Source organism: Schistosoma haematobium, chromosome ZW, assembly GCF_000699445.3.
Source record: "Schistosoma haematobium chromosome ZW, whole genome shotgun sequence".
Taxonomy (NCBI): Eukaryota; Metazoa; Platyhelminthes; class Trematoda; order Strigeidida; family Schistosomatidae; genus Schistosoma; species Schistosoma haematobium.
Window position 1 is genome coordinate 18580717 of NC_067195.1, and position 23810 is coordinate 18604526.

At 37.5% G+C, this 23810-nt stretch overlaps 1 protein-coding gene across 1 annotated transcript in view; it reads right to left on the reverse strand.

Annotated features, from left to right (window-relative positions):
- The window catches only part of MS3_00010316 (uncharacterized protein), a 57163-nt gene that overhangs the window by 15215 nt on the left and 18138 nt on the right, over positions 1-23810 (reverse strand). The gene's annotated exons all lie outside the window — the stretch shown is intronic.

Here is a 23810-nt window from a genome sequence, read left to right on the forward strand (position 1 = left end):
AGTACTTACATGCATTACACAAACTAAACCATCAAAACACACACAACCTGAACAACGGAAATATAACAGGGAACACCAGTGCTCTCCATTATCATCATTCACCAAACATTCAAACACCAATATTACAACGAAAAATCATCAACACAAAATCAACCCCATATACAAAATACTCAACATTCACATACACACACAAAACAAAACATGTACAACACACACTCCTTCATCATCATGTAGACAGAACATGGAACACGACTACGCAAATTAACATCGTCGTCCAACGAGAAATCTGTCCAACCATCAATGTCACTCTCATTACACCCACATATGTTAACAAGCAACAAGTGGATTGGTTGAGAGTACTTACATGCATTACACAAACTAAACCATCAAAACACACACAATCTGAACAACGGAAATATAACAGGGAACACCAGTGCTCTCCATTATCATCATTCACCAAACATTCAAACACCAATATTACAACGAAAAATCATCAACACAAAATCAACCCCATATACAAAATACTCAACATTCACATACACACACAAAACAAAACATGTACAACACACACTCCTTCATCATCATGTAGACAGAACATGGAACACGACTACGCAAATTAACATCGTCGTCCAACGAGAAATCTGTCCAACCATCAATGTCACTCTCATTACACCCACATATGTTAACAAGCAACAAGTGGATTGGTTGAGAGTACTTACATGCATTACACAAACTAAACCATCAAAACACACACAACCTGAACAACGGAAATATAACAGGGAACACCAGTGCTCTCCATTATCATCATTCACCAAACATTCAAACACCAATATTACAACGAAAAATCATCAACACAAAATCAACCCCATATACAAAATACTCAACATTCACATACACACACAAAACAAAACATGTACAACACACACTCCTTCATCATCATGTAGACAGAACATGGAACACGACTACGCAAATTAACATCGTCGTCCAACGAGAAATCTGTCCAACCATCAATGTCACTCTCATTACACCCACATATGTTAACAAGCAACAAGTGGATTGGTTGAGAGTACTTACATGCATTACACAAACTAAACCATCAAAACACACACAACCTGAACAACGGAAATATAACAGGGAACACCAGTGCTCTCCATTATCATCATTCACCAAACATTCAAACACCAATATTACAACGAAAAATCATCAACACAAAATCAACCCCATATACAAAATACTCAACATTCACATACACACACAAAACAAAACATGTACAACACACACTCCTTCATCATCATGTAGACAGAACATGGAACACGACTACGCAAATTAACATCGTCGTCCAACGAGAAATCTGTCCAACCATCAATGTCACTCTCATTACACCCACATATGTTAACAAGCAACAAGTGGATTGGTTGAGAGTACTTACATGCATTACACAAACTAAACCATCAAAACACACACAACCTGAACAACGGAAATATAACAGGGAACACCAGTGCTCTCCATTATCATCATTCACCAAACATTCAAACACCAATATTACAACGAAAAATCATCAACACAAAATCAACCCCATATACAAAATACTCAACATTCACATACACACACAAAACAAAACATGTACAACACACACTCCTTCATCATCATGTAGACAGAACATGGAACACGACTACGCAAATTAACATCGTCGTCCAACGAGAAATCTGTCCAACCATCAATGTCACTCTCATTACACCCACATATGTTAACAAGCAACAAGTGGATTGGTTGAGAGTACTTACATGCATTACACAAACTAAACCATCAAAACACACACAACCTGAACAACGGAAATATAACAGGGAACACCAGTGCTCTCCATTATCATCATTCACCAAACATTCAAACACCAATATTACAACGAAAAATCATCAACACAAAATCAACCCCATATACAAAATACTCAACATTCACATACACACACAAAACAAAACATGTACAACACACACTCCTTCATCATCATGTAGACAGAACATGGAACACGACTACGCAAATTAACATCGTCGTCCAACGAGAAATCTGTCCAACCATCAATGTCACTCTCATTACACCCACATATGTTAACAAGCAACAAGTGGATTGGTTGAGAGTACTTACATGCATTACACAAACTAAACCATCAAAACACACACAACCTGAACAACGGAAATATAACAGGGAACACCAGTGCTCTCCATTATCATCATTCACCAAACATTCAAACACCAATATTACAACGAAAAATCATCAACACAAAATCAACCCCATATACAAAATACTCAACATTCACATACACACACAAAACAAAACATGTACAACACACACTCCTTCATCATCATGTAGACAGAACATGGAACACGACTACGCAAATTAACATCGTCGTCCAACGAGAAATCTGTCCAACCATCAATGTCACTCTCATTACACCCACATATGTTAACAAGCAACAAGTGGATTGGTTGAGAGTACTTACATGCATTACACAAACTAAACCATCAAAACACACACAACCTGAACAACGGAAATATAACAGGGAACACCAGTGCTCTCCATTATCATCATTCACCAAACATTCAAACACCAATATTACAACGAAAAATCATCAACACAAAATCAACCCCATATACAAAATACTCAACATTCACATACACACACAAAACAAAACATGTACAACACACACTCCTTCATCATCATGTAGACAGAACATGGAACACGACTACGCAAATTAACATCGTCGTCCAACGAGAAATCTGTCCAACCATCAATGTCACTCTCATTACACCCACATATGTTAACAAGCAACAAGTGGATTGGTTGAGAGTACTTACATGCATTACACAAACTAAACCATCAAAACACACACAACCTGAACAACGGAAATATAACAGGGAACACCAGTGCTCTCCATTATCATCATTCACCAAACATTCAAACACCAATATTACAACGAAAAATCATCAACACAAAATCAACCCCATATACAAAATACTCAACATTCACATACACACACAAAACAAAACATGTACAACACACACTCCTTCATCATCATGTAGACAGAACATGGAACACGACTACGCAAATTAACATCGTCGTCCAACGAGAAATCTGTCCAACCATCAATGTCACTCTCATTACACCCACATATGTTAACAAGCAACAAGTGGATTGGTTGAGAGTACTTACATGCATTACACAAACTAAACCATCAAAACACACACAACCTGAACAACGGAAATATAACAGGGAACACCAGTGCTCTCCATTATCATCATTCACCAAACATTCAAACACCAATATTACAACGAAAAATCATCAACACAAAATCAACCCCATATACAAAATACTCAACATTCACATACACACACAAAACAAAACATGTACAACACACACTCCTTCATCATCATGTAGACAGAACATGGAACACGACTACGCAAATTAACATCGTCGTCCAACGAGAAATCTGTCCAACCATCAATGTCACTCTCATTACACCCACATATGTTAACAAGCAACAAGTGGATTGGTTGAGAGTACTTACATGCATTACACAAACTAAACCATCAAAACACACACAACCTGAACAACGGAAATATAACAGGGAACACCAGTGCTCTCCATTATCATCATTCACCAAACATTCAAACACCAATATTACAACGAAAAATCATCAACACAAAATCAACCCCATATACAAAATACTCAACATTCACATACACACACAAAACAAAACATGTACAACACACACTCCTTCATCATCATGTAGACAGAACATGGAACACGACTACGCAAATTAACATCGTCGTCCAACGAGAAATCTGTCCAACCATCAATGTCACTCTCATTACACCCACATATGTTAACAAGCAACAAGTGGATTGGTTGAGAGTACTTACATGCATTACACAAACTAAACCATCAAAACACACACAACCTGAACAACGGAAATATAACAGGGAACACCAGTGCTCTCCATTATCATCATTCACCAAACATTCAAACACCAATATTACAACGAAAAATCATCAACACAAAATCAACCCCATATACAAAATACTCAACATTCACATACACACACAAAACAAAACATGTACAACACACACTCCTTCATCATCATGTAGACAGAACATGGAACACGACTACGCAAATTAACATCGTCGTCCAACGAGAAATCTGTCCAACCATCAATGTCACTCTCATTACACCCACATATGTTAACAAGCAACAAGTGGATTGGTTGAGAGTACTTACATGCATTACACAAACTAAACCATCAAAACACACACAACCTGAACAACGGAAATATAACAGGGAACACCAGTGCTCTCCATTATCATCATTCACCAAACATTCAAACACCAATATTACAACGAAAAATCATCAACACAAAATCAACCCCATATACAAAATACTCAACATTCACATACACACACAAAACAAAACATGTACAACACACACTCCTTCATCATCATGTAGACAGAACATGGAACACGACTACGCAAATTAACATCGTCGTCCAACGAGAAATCTGTCCAACCATCAATGTCACTCTCATTACACCCACATATGTTAACAAGCAACAAGTGGATTGGTTGAGAGTACTTACATGCATTACACAAACTAAACCATCAAAACACACACAACCTGAACAACGGAAATATAACAGGGAACACCAGTGCTCTCCATTATCATCATTCACCAAACATTCAAACACCAATATTACAACGAAAAATCATCAACACAAAATCAACCCCATATACAAAATACTCAACATTCACATACACACACAAAACAAAACATGTACAACACACACTCCTTCATCATCATGTAGACAGAACATGGAACACGACTACGCAAATTAACATCGTCGTCCAACGAGAAATCTGTCCAACCATCAATGTCACTCTCATTACACCCACATATGTTAACAAGCAACAAGTGGATTGGTTGAGAGTACTTACATGCATTACACAAACTAAACCATCAAAACACACACAACCTGAACAACGGAAATATAACAGGGAACACCAGTGCTCTCCATTATCATCATTCACCAAACATTCAAACACCAATATTACAACGAAAAATCATCAACACAAAATCAACCCCATATACAAAATACTCAACATTCACATACACACACAAAACAAAACATGTACAACACACACTCCTTCATCATCATGTAGACAGAACATGGAACACGACTACGCAAATTAACATCGTCGTCCAACGAGAAATCTGTCCAACCATCAATGTCACTCTCATTACACCCACATATGTTAACAAGCAACAAGTGGATTGGTTGAGAGTACTTACATGCATTACACAAACTAAACCATCAAAACACACACAACCTGAACAACGGAAATATAACAGGGAACACCAGTGCTCTCCATTATCATCATTCACCAAACATTCAAACACCAATATTACAACGAAAAATCATCAACACAAAATCAACCCCATATACAAAATACTCAACATTCACATACACACACAAAACAAAACATGTACAACACACACTCCTTCATCATCATGTAGACAGAACATGGAACACGACTACGCAAATTAACATCGTCGTCCAACGAGAAATCTGTCCAACCATCAATGTCACTCTCATTACACCCACATATGTTAACAAGCAACAAGTGGATTGGTTGAGAGTACTTACATGCATTACACAAACTAAACCATCAAAACACACACAACCTGAACAACGGAAATATAACAGGGAACACCAGTGCTCTCCATTATCATCATTCACCAAACATTCAAACACCAATATTACAACGAAAAATCATCAACACAAAATCAACCCCATATACAAAATACTCAACATTCACATACACACACAAAACAAAACATGTACAACACACACTCCTTCATCATCATGTAGACAGAACATGGAACACGACTACGCAAATTAACATCGTCGTCCAACGAGAAATCTGTCCAACCATCAATGTCACTCTCATTACACCCACATATGTTAACAAGCAACAAGTGGATTGGTTGAGAGTACTTACATGCATTACACAAACTAAACCATCAAAACACACACAACCTGAACAACGGAAATATAACAGGGAACACCAGTGCTCTCCATTATCATCATTCACCAAACATTCAAACACCAATATTACAACGAAAAATCATCAACACAAAATCAACCCCATATACAAAATACTCAACATTCACATACACACACAAAACAAAACATGTACAACACACACTCCTTCATCATCATGTAGACAGAACATGGAACACGACTACGCAAATTAACATCGTCGTCCAACGAGAAATCTGTCCAACCATCAATGTCACTCTCATTACACCCACATATGTTAACAAGCAACAAGTGGATTGGTTGAGAGTACTTACATGCATTACACAAACTAAACCATCAAAACACACACAACCTGAACAACGGAAATATAACAGGGAACACCAGTGCTCTCCATTATCATCATTCACCAAACATTCAAACACCAATATTACAACGAAAAATCATCAACACAAAATCAACCCCATATACAAAATACTCAACATTCACATACACACACAAAACAAAACATGTACAACACACACTCCTTCATCATCATGTAGACAGAACATGGAACACGACTACGCAAATTAACATCGTCGTCCAACGAGAAATCTGTCCAACCATCAATGTCACTCTCATTACACCCACATATGTTAACAAGCAACAAGTGGATTGGTTGAGAGTACTTACATGCATTACACAAACTAAACCATCAAAACACACACAACCTGAACAACGGAAATATAACAGGGAACACCAGTGCTCTCCATTATCATCATTCACCAAACATTCAAACACCAATATTACAACGAAAAATCATCAACACAAAATCAACCCCATATACAAAATACTCAACATTCACATACACACACAAAACAAAACATGTACAACACACACTCCTTCATCATCATGTAGACAGAACATGGAACACGACTACGCAAATTAACATCGTCGTCCAACGAGAAATCTGTCCAACCATCAATGTCACTCTCATTACACCCACATATGTTAACAAGCAACAAGTGGATTGGTTGAGAGTACTTACATGCATTACACAAACTAAACCATCAAAACACACACAACCTGAACAACGGAAATATAACAGGGAACACCAGTGCTCTCCATTATCATCATTCACCAAACATTCAAACACCAATATTACAACGAAAAATCATCAACACAAAATCAACCCCATATACAAAATACTCAACATTCACATACACACACAAAACAAAACATGTACAACACACACTCCTTCATCATCATGTAGACAGAACATGGAACACGACTACGCAAATTAACATCGTCGTCCAACGAGAAATCTGTCCAACCATCAATGTCACTCTCATTACACCCACATATGTTAACAAGCAACAAGTGGATTGGTTGAGAGTACTTACATGCATTACACAAACTAAACCATCAAAACACACACAACCTGAACAACGGAAATATAACAGGGAACACCAGTGCTCTCCATTATCATCATTCACCAAACATTCAAACACCAATATTACAACGAAAAATCATCAACACAAAATCAACCCCATATACAAAATACTCAACATTCACATACACACACAAAACAAAACATGTACAACACACACTCCTTCATCATCATGTAGACAGAACATGGAACACGACTACGCAAATTAACATCGTCGTCCAACGAGAAATCTGTCCAACCATCAATGTCACTCTCATTACACCCACATATGTTAACAAGCAACAAGTGGATTGGTTGAGAGTACTTACATGCATTACACAAACTAAACCATCAAAACACACACAACCTGAACAACGGAAATATAACAGGGAACACCAGTGCTCTCCATTATCATCATTCACCAAACATTCAAACACCAATATTACAACGAAAAATCATCAACACAAAATCAACCCCATATACAAAATACTCAACATTCACATACACACACAAAACAAAACATGTACAACACACACTCCTTCATCATCATGTAGACAGAACATGGAACACGACTACGCAAATTAACATCGTCGTCCAACGAGAAATCTGTCCAACCATCAATGTCACTCTCATTACACCCACATATGTTAACAAGCAACAAGTGGATTGGTTGAGAGTACTTACATGCATTACACAAACTAAACCATCAAAACACACACAACCTGAACAACGGAAATATAACAGGGAACACCAGTGCTCTCCATTATCATCATTCACCAAACATTCAAACACCAATATTACAACGAAAAATCATCAACACAAAATCAACCCCATATACAAAATACTCAACATTCACATACACACACAAAACAAAACATGTACAACACACACTCCTTCATCATCATGTAGACAGAACATGGAACACGACTACGCAAATTAACATCGTCGTCCAACGAGAAATCTGTCCAACCATCAATGTCACTCTCATTACACCCACATATGTTAACAAGCAACAAGTGGATTGGTTGAGAGTACTTACATGCATTACACAAACTAAACCATCAAAACACACACAACCTGAACAACGGAAATATAACAGGGAACACCAGTGCTCTCCATTATCATCATTCACCAAACATTCAAACACCAATATTACAACGAAAAATCATCAACACAAAATCAACCCCATATACAAAATACTCAACATTCACATACACACACAAAACAAAACATGTACAACACACACTCCTTCATCATCATGTAGACAGAACATGGAACACGACTACGCAAATTAACATCGTCGTCCAACGAGAAATCTGTCCAACCATCAATGTCACTCTCATTACACCCACATATGTTAACAAGCAACAAGTGGATTGGTTGAGAGTACTTACATGCATTACACAAACTAAACCATCAAAACACACACAACCTGAACAACGGAAATATAACAGGGAACACCAGTGCTCTCCATTATCATCATTCACCAAACATTCAAACACCAATATTACAACGAAAAATCATCAACACAAAATCAACCCCATATACAAAATACTCAACATTCACATACACACACAAAACAAAACATGTACAACACACACTCCTTCATCATCATGTAGACAGAACATGGAACACGACTACGCAAATTAACATCGTCGTCCAACGAGAAATCTGTCCAACCATCAATGTCACTCTCATTACACCCACATATGTTAACAAGCAACAAGTGGATTGGTTGAGAGTACTTACATGCATTACACAAACTAAACCATCAAAACACACACAACCTGAACAACGGAAATATAACAGGGAACACCAGTGCTCTCCATTATCATCATTCACCAAACATTCAAACACCAATATTACAACGAAAAATCATCAACACAAAATCAACCCCATATACAAAATACTCAACATTCACATACACACACAAAACAAAACATGTACAACACACACTCCTTCATCATCATGTAGACAGAACATGGAACACGACTACGCAAATTAACATCGTCGTCCAACGAGAAATCTGTCCAACCATCAATGTCACTCTCATTACACCCACATATGTTAACAAGCAACAAGTGGATTGGTTGAGAGTACTTACATGCATTACACAAACTAAACCATCAAAACACACACAACCTGAACAACGGAAATATAACAGGGAACACCAGTGCTCTCCATTATCATCATTCACCAAACATTCAAACACCAATATTACAACGAAAAATCATCAACACAAAATCAACCCCATATACAAAATACTCAACATTCACATACACACACAAAACAAAACATGTACAACACACACTCCTTCATCATCATGTAGACAGAACATGGAACACGACTACGCAAATTAACATCGTCGTCCAACGAGAAATCTGTCCAACCATCAATGTCACTCTCATTACACCCACATATGTTAACAAGCAACAAGTGGATTGGTTGAGAGTACTTACATGCATTACACAAACTAAACCATCAAAACACACACAACCTGAACAACGGAAATATAACAGGGAACACCAGTGCTCTCCATTATCATCATTCACCAAACATTCAAACACCAATATTACAACGAAAAATCATCAACACAAAATCAACCCCATATACAAAATACTCAACATTCACATACACACACAAAACAAAACATGTACAACACACACTCCTTCATCATCATGTAGACAGAACATGGAACACGACTACGCAAATTAACATCGTCGTCCAACGAGAAATCTGTCCAACCATCAATGTCACTCTCATTACACCCACATATGTTAACAAGCAACAAGTGGATTGGTTGAGAGTACTTACATGCATTACACAAACTAAACCATCAAAACACACACAACCTGAACAACGGAAATATAACAGGGAACACCAGTGCTCTCCATTATCATCATTCACCAAACATTCAAACACCAATATTACAACGAAAAATCATCAACACAAAATCAACCCCATATACAAAATACTCAACATTCACATACACACACAAAACAAAACATGTACAACACACACTCCTTCATCATCATGTAGACAGAACATGGAACACGACTACGCAAATTAACATCGTCGTCCAACGAGAAATCTGTCCAACCATCAATGTCACTCTCATTACACCCACATATGTTAACAAGCAACAAGTGGATTGGTTGAGAGTACTTACATGCATTACACAAACTAAACCATCAAAACACACACAACCTGAACAACGGAAATATAACAGGGAACACCAGTGCTCTCCATTATCATCATTCACCAAACATTCAAACACCAATATTACAACGAAAAATCATCAACACAAAATCAACCCCATATACAAAATACTCAACATTCACATACACACACAAAACAAAACATGTACAACACACACTCCTTCATCATCATGTAGACAGAACATGGAACACGACTACGCAAATTAACATCGTCGTCCAACGAGAAATCTGTCCAACCATCAATGTCACTCTCATTACACCCACATATGTTAACAAGCAACAAGTGGATTGGTTGAGAGTACTTACATGCATTACACAAACTAAACCATCAAAACACACACAACCTGAACAACGGAAATATAACAGGGAACACCAGTGCTCTCCATTATCATCATTCACCAAACATTCAAACACCAATATTACAACGAAAAATCATCAACACAAAATCAACCCCATATACAAAATACTCAACATTCACATACACACACAAAACAAAACATGTACAACACACACTCCTTCATCATCATGTAGACAGAACATGGAACACGACTACGCAAATTAACATCGTCGTCCAACGAGAAATCTGTCCAACCATCAATGTCACTCTCATTACACCCACATATGTTAACAAGCAACAAGTGGATTGGTTGAGAGTACTTACATGCATTACACAAACTAAACCATCAAAACACACACAACCTGAACAACGGAAATATAACAGGGAACACCAGTGCTCTCCATTATCATCATTCACCAAACATTCAAACACCAATATTACAACGAAAAATCATCAACACAAAATCAACCCCATATACAAAATACTCAACATTCACATACACACACAAAACAAAACATGTACAACACACACTCCTTCATCATCATGTAGACAGAACATGGAACACGACTACGCAAATTAACATCGTCGTCCAACGAGAAATCTGTCCAACCATCAATGTCACTCTCATTACACCCACATATGTTAACAAGCAACAAGTGGATTGGTTGAGAGTACTTACATGCATTACACAAACTAAACCATCAAAACACACACAACCTGAACAACGGAAATATAACAGGGAACACCAGTGCTCTCCATTATCATCATTCACCAAACATTCAAACACCAATATTACAACGAAAAATCATCAACACAAAATCAACCCCATATACAAAATACTCAACATTCACATACACACACAAAACAAAACATGTACAACACACACTCCTTCATCATCATGTAGACAGAACATGGAACACGACTACGCAAATTAACATCGTCGTCCAACGAGAAATCTGTCCAACCATCAATGTCACTCTCATTACACCCACATATGTTAACAAGCAACAAGTGGATTGGTTGAGAGTACTTACATGCATTACACAAACTAAACCATCAAAACACACACAACCTGAACAACGGAAATATAACAGGGAACACCAGTGCTCTCCATTATCATCATTCACCAAACATTCAAACACCAATATTACAACGAAAAATCATCAACACAAAATCAACCCCATATACAAAATACTCAACATTCACATACACACACAAAACAAAACATGTACAACACACACTCCTTCATCATCATGTAGACAGAACATGGAACACGACTACGCAAATTAACATCGTCGTCCAACGAGAAATCTGTCCAACCATCAATGTCACTCTCATTACACCCACATATGTTAACAAGCAACAAGTGGATTGGTTGAGAGTACTTACATGCATTACACAAACTAAACCATCAAAACACACACAACCTGAACAACGGAAATATAACAGGGAACACCAGTGCTCTCCATTATCATCATTCACCAAACATTCAAACACCAATATTACAACGAAAAATCATCAACACAAAATCAACCCCATATACAAAATACTCAACATTCACATACACACACAAAACAAAACATGTACAACACACACTCCTTCATCATCATGTAGACAGAACATGGAACACGACTACGCAAATTAACATCGTCGTCCAACGAGAAATCTGTCCAACCATCAATGTCACTCTCATTACACCCACATATGTTAACAAGCAACAAGTGGATTGGTTGAGAGTACTTACATGCATTACACAAACTAAACCATCAAAACACACACAACCTGAACAACGGAAATATAACAGGGAACACCAGTGCTCTCCATTATCATCATTCACCAAACATTCAAACACCAATATTACAACGAAAAATCATCAACACAAAATCAACCCCATATACAAAATACTCAACATTCACATACACACACAAAACAAAACATGTACAACACACACTCCTTCATCATCATGTAGACAGAACATGGAACACGACTACGCAAATTAACATCGTCGTCCAACGAGAAATCTGTCCAACCATCAATGTCACTCTCATTACACCCACATATGTTAACAAGCAACAAGTGGATTGGTTGAGAGTACTTACATGCATTACACAAACTAAACCATCAAAACACACACAACCTGAACAACGGAAATATAACAGGGAACACCAGTGCTCTCCATTATCATCATTCACCAAACATTCAAACACCAATATTACAACGAAAAATCATCAACACAAAATCAACCCCATATACAAAATACTCAACATTCACATACACACACAAAACAAAACATGTACAACACACACTCCTTCATCATCATGTAGACAGAACATGGAACACGACTACGCAAATTAACATCGTCGTCCAACGAGAAATCTGTCCAACCATCAATGTCACTCTCATTACACCCACATATGTTAACAAGCAACAAGTGGATTGGTTGAGAGTACTTACATGCATTACACAAACTAAACCATCAAAACACACACAACCTGAACAACGGAAATATAACAGGGAACACCAGTGCTCTCCATTATCATCATTCACCAAACATTCAAACACCAATATTACAACGAAAAATCATCAACACAAAATCAACCCCATATACAAAATACTCAACATTCACATACACACACAAAACAAAACATGTACAACACACACTCCTTCATCATCATGTAGACAGAACATGGAACACGACTACGCAAATTAACATCGTCGTCCAACGAGAAATCTGTCCAACCATCAATGTCACTCTCATTACACCCACATATGTTAACAAGCAACAAGTGGATTGGTTGAGAGTACTTACATGCATTACACAAACTAAACCATCAAAACACACACAACCTGAACAACGGAAATATAACAGGGAACACCAGTGCTCTCCATTATCATCATTCACCAAACATTCAAACACCAATATTACAACGAAAAATCATCAACACAAAATCAACCCCATATACAAAATACTCAACATTCACATACACACACAAAACAAAACATGTACAACACACACTCCTTCATCATCATGTAGACAGAACATGGAACACGACTACGCAAATTAACATCGTCGTCCAACGAGAAATCTGTCCAACCATCAATGTCACTCTCATTACACCCACATATGTTAACAAGCAACAAGTGGATTGGTTGAGAGTACTTACATGCATTACACAAACTAAACCATCAAAACACACACAACCTGAACAACGGAAATATAACAGGGAACACCAGTGCTCTCCATTATCATCATTCACCAAACATTCAAACACCAATATTACAACGAAAAATCATCAACACAAAATCAACCCCATATACAAAATACTCAACATTCACATACACACACAAAACAAAACATGTACAACACACACTCCTTCATCATCATGTAGACAGAACATGGAACACGACTACGCAAATTAACATCGTCGTCCAACGAGAAATCTGTCCAACCATCAATGTCACTCTCATTACACCCACATATGTTAACAAGCAACAAGTGGATTGGTTGAGAGTACTTACATGCATTACACAAACTAAACCATCAAAACACACACAACCTGAACAACGGAAATATAACAGGGAACACCAGTGCTCTCCATTATCATCATTCACCAAACATTCAAACACCAATATTACAACGAAAAATCATCAACACAAAATCAACCCCATATACAAAATACTCAACATTCACATACACACACAAAACAAAACATGTACAACACACACTCCTTCATCATCATGTAGACAGAACATGGAACACGACTACGCAAATTAACATCGTCGTCCAACGAGAAATCTGTCCAACCATCAATGTCACTCTCATTACACCCACATATGTTAACAAGCAACAAGTGGATTGGTTGAGAGTACTTACATGCATTACACAAACTAAACCATCAAAACACACACAACCTGAACAACGGAAATATAACAGGGAACACCAGTGCTCTCCATTATCATCATTCACCAAACATTCAAACACCAATATTACAACGAAAAATCATCAACACAAAATCAACCCCATATACAAAATACTCAACATTCACATACACACACAAAACAAAACATGTACAACACACACTCCTTCATCATCATGTAGACAGAACATGGAACACGACTACGCAAATTAACATCGTCGTCCAACGAGAAATCTGTCCAACCATCAATGTCACTCTCATTACACCCACATATGTTAACAAGCAACAAGTGGATTGGTTGAGAGTACTTACATGCATTACACAAACTAAACCATCAAAACACACACAACCTGAACAACGGAAATATAACAGGGAACACCAGTGCTCTCCATTATCATCATTCACCAAACATTCAAACACCAATATTACAACGAAAAATCATCAACACAAAATCAACCCCATATACAAAATACTCAACATTCACATACACACACAAAACAAAACATGTACAACACACACTCCTTCATCATCATGTAGACAGAACATGGAACACGACTACGCAAATTAACATCGTCGTCCAACGAGAAATCTGTCCAACCATCAATGTCACTCTCATTACACCCACATATGTTAACAAGCAACAAGTGGATTGGTTGAGAGTACTTACATGCATTACACAAACTAAACCATCAAAACACACACAACCTGAACAACGGAAATATAACAGGGAACACCAGTGCTCTCCATTATCATCATTCACCAAACATTCAAACACCAATATTACAACGAAAAATCATCAACACAAAATCAACCCCATATACAAAATACTCAACATTCACATACACACACAAAACAAAACATGTACAACACACACTCCTTCATCATCATGTAGACAGAACATGGAACACGACTACGCAAATTAACATCGTCGTCCAACGAGAAATCTGTCCAACCATCAATGTCACTCTCATTACACCCACATATGTTAACAAGCAACAAGTGGATTGGTTGAGAGTACTTACATGCATTACACAAACTAAACCATCAAAACACACACAACCTGAACAACGGAAATATAACAGGGAACACCAGTGCTCTCCATTATCATCATTCACCAAACATTCAAACACCAATATTACAACGAAAAATCATCAACACAAAATCAACCCCATATACAAAATACTCAACATTCACATACACACACAAAACAAAACATGTACAACACACACTCCTTCATCATCATGTAGACAGAACATGGAACACGACTACGCAAATTAACATCGTCGTCCAACGAGAAATCTGTCCAACCATCAATGTCACTCTCATTACACCCACATATGTTAACAAGCAACAAGTGGATTGGTTGAGAGTACTTACATGCATTACACAAACTAAACCATCAAAACACACACAACCTGAACAACGGAAATATAACAGGGAACACCAGTGCTCTCCATTATCATCATTCACCAAACATTCAAACACCAATATTACAACGAAAAATCATCAACACAAAATCAACCCCATATACAAAATACTCAACATTCACATACACACACAAAACAAAACATGTACAACACACACTCCTTCATCATCATGTAGACAGAACATGGAACACGACTACGCAAATTAACATCGTCGTCCAACGAGAAATCTGTCCAACCATCAATGTCACTCTCATTACACCCACATATGTTAACAAGCAACAAGTGGATTGGTTGAGAGTACTTACATGCATTACACAAACTAAACCATCAAAACACACACAACCTGAACAACGGAAATATAACAGGGAACACCAGTGCTCTCCATTATCATCATTCACCAAACATTCAAACACCAATATTACAACGAAAAATCATCAACACAAAATCAACCCCATATACAAAATACTCAACATTCACATACACACACAAAACAAAACATGTACAACACACACTCCTTCATCATCATGTAGACAGAACATGGAACACGACTACGCAAATTAACATCGTCGTCCAACGAGAAATCTGTCCAACCATCAATGTCACTCTCATTACACCCACATATGTTAACAAGCAACAAGTGGATTGGTTGAGAGTACTTACATGCATTACACAAACTAAACCATCAAAACACACACAACCTGAACAACGGAAATATAACAGGGAACACCAGTGCTCTCCATTATCATCATTCACCAAACATTCAAACACCAATATTACAACGAAAAATCATCAACACAAAATCAACCCCATATACAAAATACTCAACATTCACATACACACACAAAACAAAACATGTACAACACACACTCCTTCATCATCATGTAGACAGAACATGGAACACGACTACGCAAATTAACATCGTCGTCCAACGAGAAATCTGTCCAACCATCAATGTCACTCTCATTACACCCACATATGTTAACAAGCAACAAGTGGATTGGTTGAGAGTACTTACATGCATTACACAAACTAAACCATCAAAACACACACAACCTGAACAACGGAAATATAACAGGGAACACCAGTGCTCTCCATTATCATCATTCACCAAACATTCAAACACCAATATTACAACGAAAAATCATCAACACAAAATCAACCCCATATACAAAATACTCAACATTCACATACACACACAAAACAAAACATGTACAACACACACTCCTTCATCATCATGTAGACAGAACATGGAACACGACTACGCAAATTAACATCGTCGTCCAACGAGAAATCTGTCCAACCATCAATGTCACTCTCATTACACCCACATATGTTAACAAGCAACAAGTGGATTGGTTGAGAGTACTTACATGCATTACACAAACTAAACCATCAAAACACACACAACCTGAACAACGGAAATATAACAGGGAACACCAGTGCTCTCCATTATCATCATTCACCAAACATTCAAACACCAATATTACAACGAAAAATCATCAACACAAAATCAACCCCATATACAAAATACTCAACATTCACATACACACACAAAACAAAACATGTACAACACACACTCCTTCATCATCATGTAGACAGAACATGGAACACGACTACGCAAATTAACATCGTCGTCCAACGAGAAATCTGTCCAACCATCAATGTCACTCTCATTACACCCACATATGTTAACAAGCAACAAGTGGATTGGTTGAGAGTACTTACATGCATTACACAAACTAAACCATCAAAACACACACAACCTGAACAACGGAAATATAACAGGGAACACCAGTGCTCTCCATTATCATCATTCACCAAACATTCAAACACCAATATTACAACGAAAAATCATCAACACAAAATCAACCCCATATACAAAATACTCAACATTCACATACACACACAAAACAAAACATGTACAACACACACTCCTTCATCATCATGTAGACAGAACATGGAACACGACTACGCAAATTAACATCGTCGTCCAACGAGAAATCTGTCCAACCATCAATGTCACTCTCATTACACCCACATATGTTAACAAGCAACAAGTGGATTGGTTGAGAGTACTTACATGCATTACACAAACTAAACCATCAAAACACACACAACCTGAACAACGGAAATATAACAGGGAACACCAGTGCTCTCCATTATCATCATTCACCAAACATTCAAACACCAATATTACAACGAAAAATCATCAACACAAAATCAACCCCATATACAAAATACTCAACATTCACATACACACACAAAACAAAACATGTACAACACACACTCCTTCATCATCATGTAGACAGAACATGGAACACGACTACGCAAATTAACATCGTCGTCCAACGAGAAATCTGTCCAACCATCAATGTCACTCTCATTACACCCACATATGTTAACAAGCAACAAGTGGATTGGTTGAGAGTACTTACATGCATTACACAAACTAAACCATCAAAACACACACAACCTGAACAACGGAAATATAACAGGGAACACCAGTGCTCTCCATTATCATCATTCACCAAACATTCAAACACCAATATTACAACGAAAAATCATCAACACAAAATCAACCCCATATACAAAATACTCAACATTCACATACACACACAAAACAAAACATGTACAACACACACTCCTTCATCATCATGTAGACAGAACATGGAACACGACTACGCAAATTAACATCGTCGTCCAACGAGAAATCTGTCCAACCATCAATGTCACTCTCATTACACCCACATATGTTAACAAGCAACAAGTGGATTGGTTGAGAGTACTTACATGCATTACACAAACTAAACCATCAAAACACACACAACCTGAACAACGGAAATATAACAGGGAACACCAGTGCTCTCCATTATCATCATTCACCAAACATTCAAACACCAATATTACAACGAAAAATCATCAACACAAAATCAACCCCATATACAAAATACTCAACATTCACATACACACACAAAACAAAACATGTACAACACACACTCCTTCATCATCATGTAGACAGAACATGGAACACGACTACGCAAATTAACATCGTCGTCCAACGAGAAATCTGTCCAACCATCAATGTCACTCTCATTACACCCACATATGTTAACAAGCAACAAGTGGATTGGTTGAGAGTACTTACATGCATTACACAAACTAAACCATCAAAACACACACAACCTGAACAACGGAAATATAACAGGGAACACCAGTGCTCTCCATTATCATCATTCACCAAACATTCAAACACCAATATTACAACGAAAAATCATCAACACAAAATCAACCCCATATACAAAATACTCAACATTCACATACACACACAAAACAAAACATGTACAACACACACTCCTTCATCATCATGTAGACAGAACATGGAACACGACTACGCAAATTAACATCGTCGTCCAACGAGAAATCTGTCCAACCATCAATGTCACTCTCATTACACCCACATATGTTAACAAGCAACAAGTGGATTGGTTGAGAGTACTTACATGCATTACACAAACTAAACCATCAAAACACACACAACCTGAACAACGGAAATATAACAGGGAACACCAGTGCTCTCCATTATCATCATTCACCAAACATTCAAACACCAATATTACAACGAAAAATCATCAACACAAAATCAACCCCATATACAAAATACTCAACATTCACATACACACACAAAACAAAACATGTACAACACACACTCCTTCATCATCATGTAGACAGAACATGGAACACGACTACGCAAATTAACATCGTCGTCCAACGAGAAATCTGTCCAACCATCAATGTCACTCTCATTACACCCACATATGTTAACAAGCAACAAGTGGATTGGTTGAGAGTACTTACATGCATTACACAAACTAAACCATCAAAACACACACAACCTGAACAACGGAAATATAACAGGGAACACCAGTGCTCTCCATTATCATCATTCACCAAACATTCAAACACCAATATTACAACGAAAAATCATCAACACAAAATCAACCCCATATACAAAATACTCAACATTCACATACACACACAAAACAAAACATGTACAACACACACTCCTTCATCATCATGTAGACAGAACATGGAACACGACTACGCAAATTAACATCGTCGTCCAACGAGAAATCTGTCCAACCATCAATGTCACTCTCATTACACCCACATATGTTAACAAGCAACAAGTGGATTGGTTGAGAGTACTTACATGCATTACACAAACTAAACCATCAAAACACACACAACCTGAACAACGGAAATATAACAGGGAACACCAGTGCTCTCCATTATCATCATTCACCAAACATTCAAACACCAATATTACAACGAAAAATCATCAACACAAAATCAACCCCATATACAAAATACTCAACATTCACATACACACACAAAACAAAACATGTACAACACACACTCCTTCATCATCATGTAGACAGAACATGGAACACGACTACGCAAATTAACATCGTCGTCCAACGAGAAATCTGTCCAACCATCAATGTCACTCTCATTACACCCACATATGTTAACAAGCAACAAGTGGATTGGTTGAGAGTACTTACATGCATTACACAAACTAAACCATCAAAACACACACAACCTGAACAACGGAAATATAACAGGGAACACCAGTGCTCTCCATTATCATCATTCACCAAACATTCAAACACCAATATTACAACGAAAAATCATCAACACAAAATCAACCCCATATACAAAATACTCAACATTCACATACACACACAAAACAAAACATGTACAACACACACTCCTTCATCATCATGTAGACAGAACATGGAACACGACTACGCAAATTAACATCGTCGTCCAACGAGAAATCTGTCCAACCATCAATGTCACTCTCATTACACCCACATATGTTAACAAGCAACAAGTGGATTGGTTGAGAGTACTTACATGCATTACACAAACTAAACCATCAAAACACACACAACCTGAACAACGGAAATATAACAGGGAACACCAGTGCTCTCCATTATCATCATTCACCAAACATTCAAACACCAATATTACAACGAAAAATCATCAACACAAAATCAACCCCATATACAAAATACTCAACATTCACATACACACACAAAACAAAACATGTACAACACACACTCCTTCATCATCATGTAGACAGAACATGGAACACGACTACGCAAATTAACATCGTCGTCCAACGAGAAATCTGTCCAACCATCAATGTCACTCTCATTACACCCACATATGTTAACAAGCAACAAGTGGATTGGTTGAGAGTACTTACATGCATTACACAAACTAAACCATCAAAACACACACAACCTGAACAACGGAAATATAACAGGGAACACCAGTGCTCTCCATTATCATCATTCACCAAACATTCAAACACCAATATTACAACGAAAAATCATCAACACAAAATCAACCCCATATACAAAATACTCAACATTCACATACACACACAAAACAAAACATGTACAACACACACTCCTTCATCATCATGTAGACAGAACATGGAACACGACTACGCAAATTAACATCGTCGTCCAACGAGAAATCTGTCCAACCATCAATGTCACTCTCATTACACCCACATATGTTAACAAGCAACAAGTGGATTGGTTGAGAGTACTTACATGCATTACACAAACTAAACCATCAAAACACACACAACCTGAACAACGGAAATATAACAGGGAACACCAGTGCTCTCCATTATCATCATTCACCAAACATTCAAACACCAATATTACAACGAAAAATCATCAACACAAAATCAACCCCATATACAAAATACTCAACATTCACATACACACACAAAACAAAACATGTACAACACACACTCCTTCATCATCATGTAGACAGAACATGGAACACGACTACGCAAATTAACATCGTCGTCCAACGAGAAATCTGTCCAACCATCAATGTCACTCTCATTACACCCACATATGTTAACAAGCAACAAGTGGATTGGTTGAGAGTACTTACATGCATTACACAAACTAAACCATCAAAACACACACAACCTGAACAACGGAAATATAACAGGGAACACCAGTGCTCTCCATTATCATCATTCACCAAACATTCAAACACCAATATTACAACGAAAAATCATCAACACAAAATCAACCCCATATACAAAATACTCAACATTCACATACACACACAAAACAAAACATGTACAACACACACTCCTTCATCATCATGTAGACAGAACATGGAACACGACTACGCAAATTAACATCGTCGTCCAACGAGAAATCTGTCCAACCATCAATGTCACTCTCATTACACCCACATATGTTAACAAGCAACAAGTGGATTGGTTGAGAGTACTTACATGCATTACACAAACTAAACCATCAAAACACACACAACCTGAACAACGGAAATATAACAGGGAACACCAGTGCTCTCCATTATCATCATTCACCAAACATTCAAACACCAATATTACAACGAAAAATCATCAACACAAAATCAACCCCATATACAAAATACTCAACATTCACATACACACACAAAACAAAACATGTACAACACACACTCCTTCATCATCATGTAGACAGAACATGGAACACGACTACGCAAATTAACATCGTCGTCCAACGAGAAATCTGTCCAACCATCAATGTCACTCTCATTACACCCACATATGTTAACAAGCAACAAGTGGATTGGTTGAGAGTACTTACATGCATTACACAAACTAAACCATCAAAACACACACAACCTGAACAACGGAAATATAACAGGGAACACCAGTGCTCTCCATTATCATCATTCACCAAACATTCAAACACCAATATTACAACGAAAAATCATCAACACAAAATCAACCCCATATACAAAATACTCAACATTCACATACACACACAAAACAAAACATGTACAACACACACTCCTTCATCATCATGTAGACAGAACATGGAACACGACTACGCAAATTAACATCGTCGTCCAACGAGAAATCTGTCCAACCATCAATGTCACTCTCATTACACCCACATATGTTAACAAGCAACAAGTGGATTGGTTGAGAGTACTTACATGCATTACACAAACTAAACCATCAAAACACACACAACCTGAACAACGGAAATATAACAGGGAACACCAGTGCTCTCCATTATCATCATTCACCAAACATTCAAACACCAATATTACAACGAAAAATCATCAACACAAAATCAACCCCATATACAAAATACTCAACATTCACATACACACACAAAACAAAACATGTACAACACACACTCCTTCATCATCATGTAGACAGAACATGGAACACGACTACGCAAATTAACATCGTCGTCCAACGAGAAATCTGTCCAACCATCAATGTCACTCTCATTACACCCACATATGTTAACAAGCAACAAGTGGATTGGTTGAGAGTACTTACATGCATTACACAAACT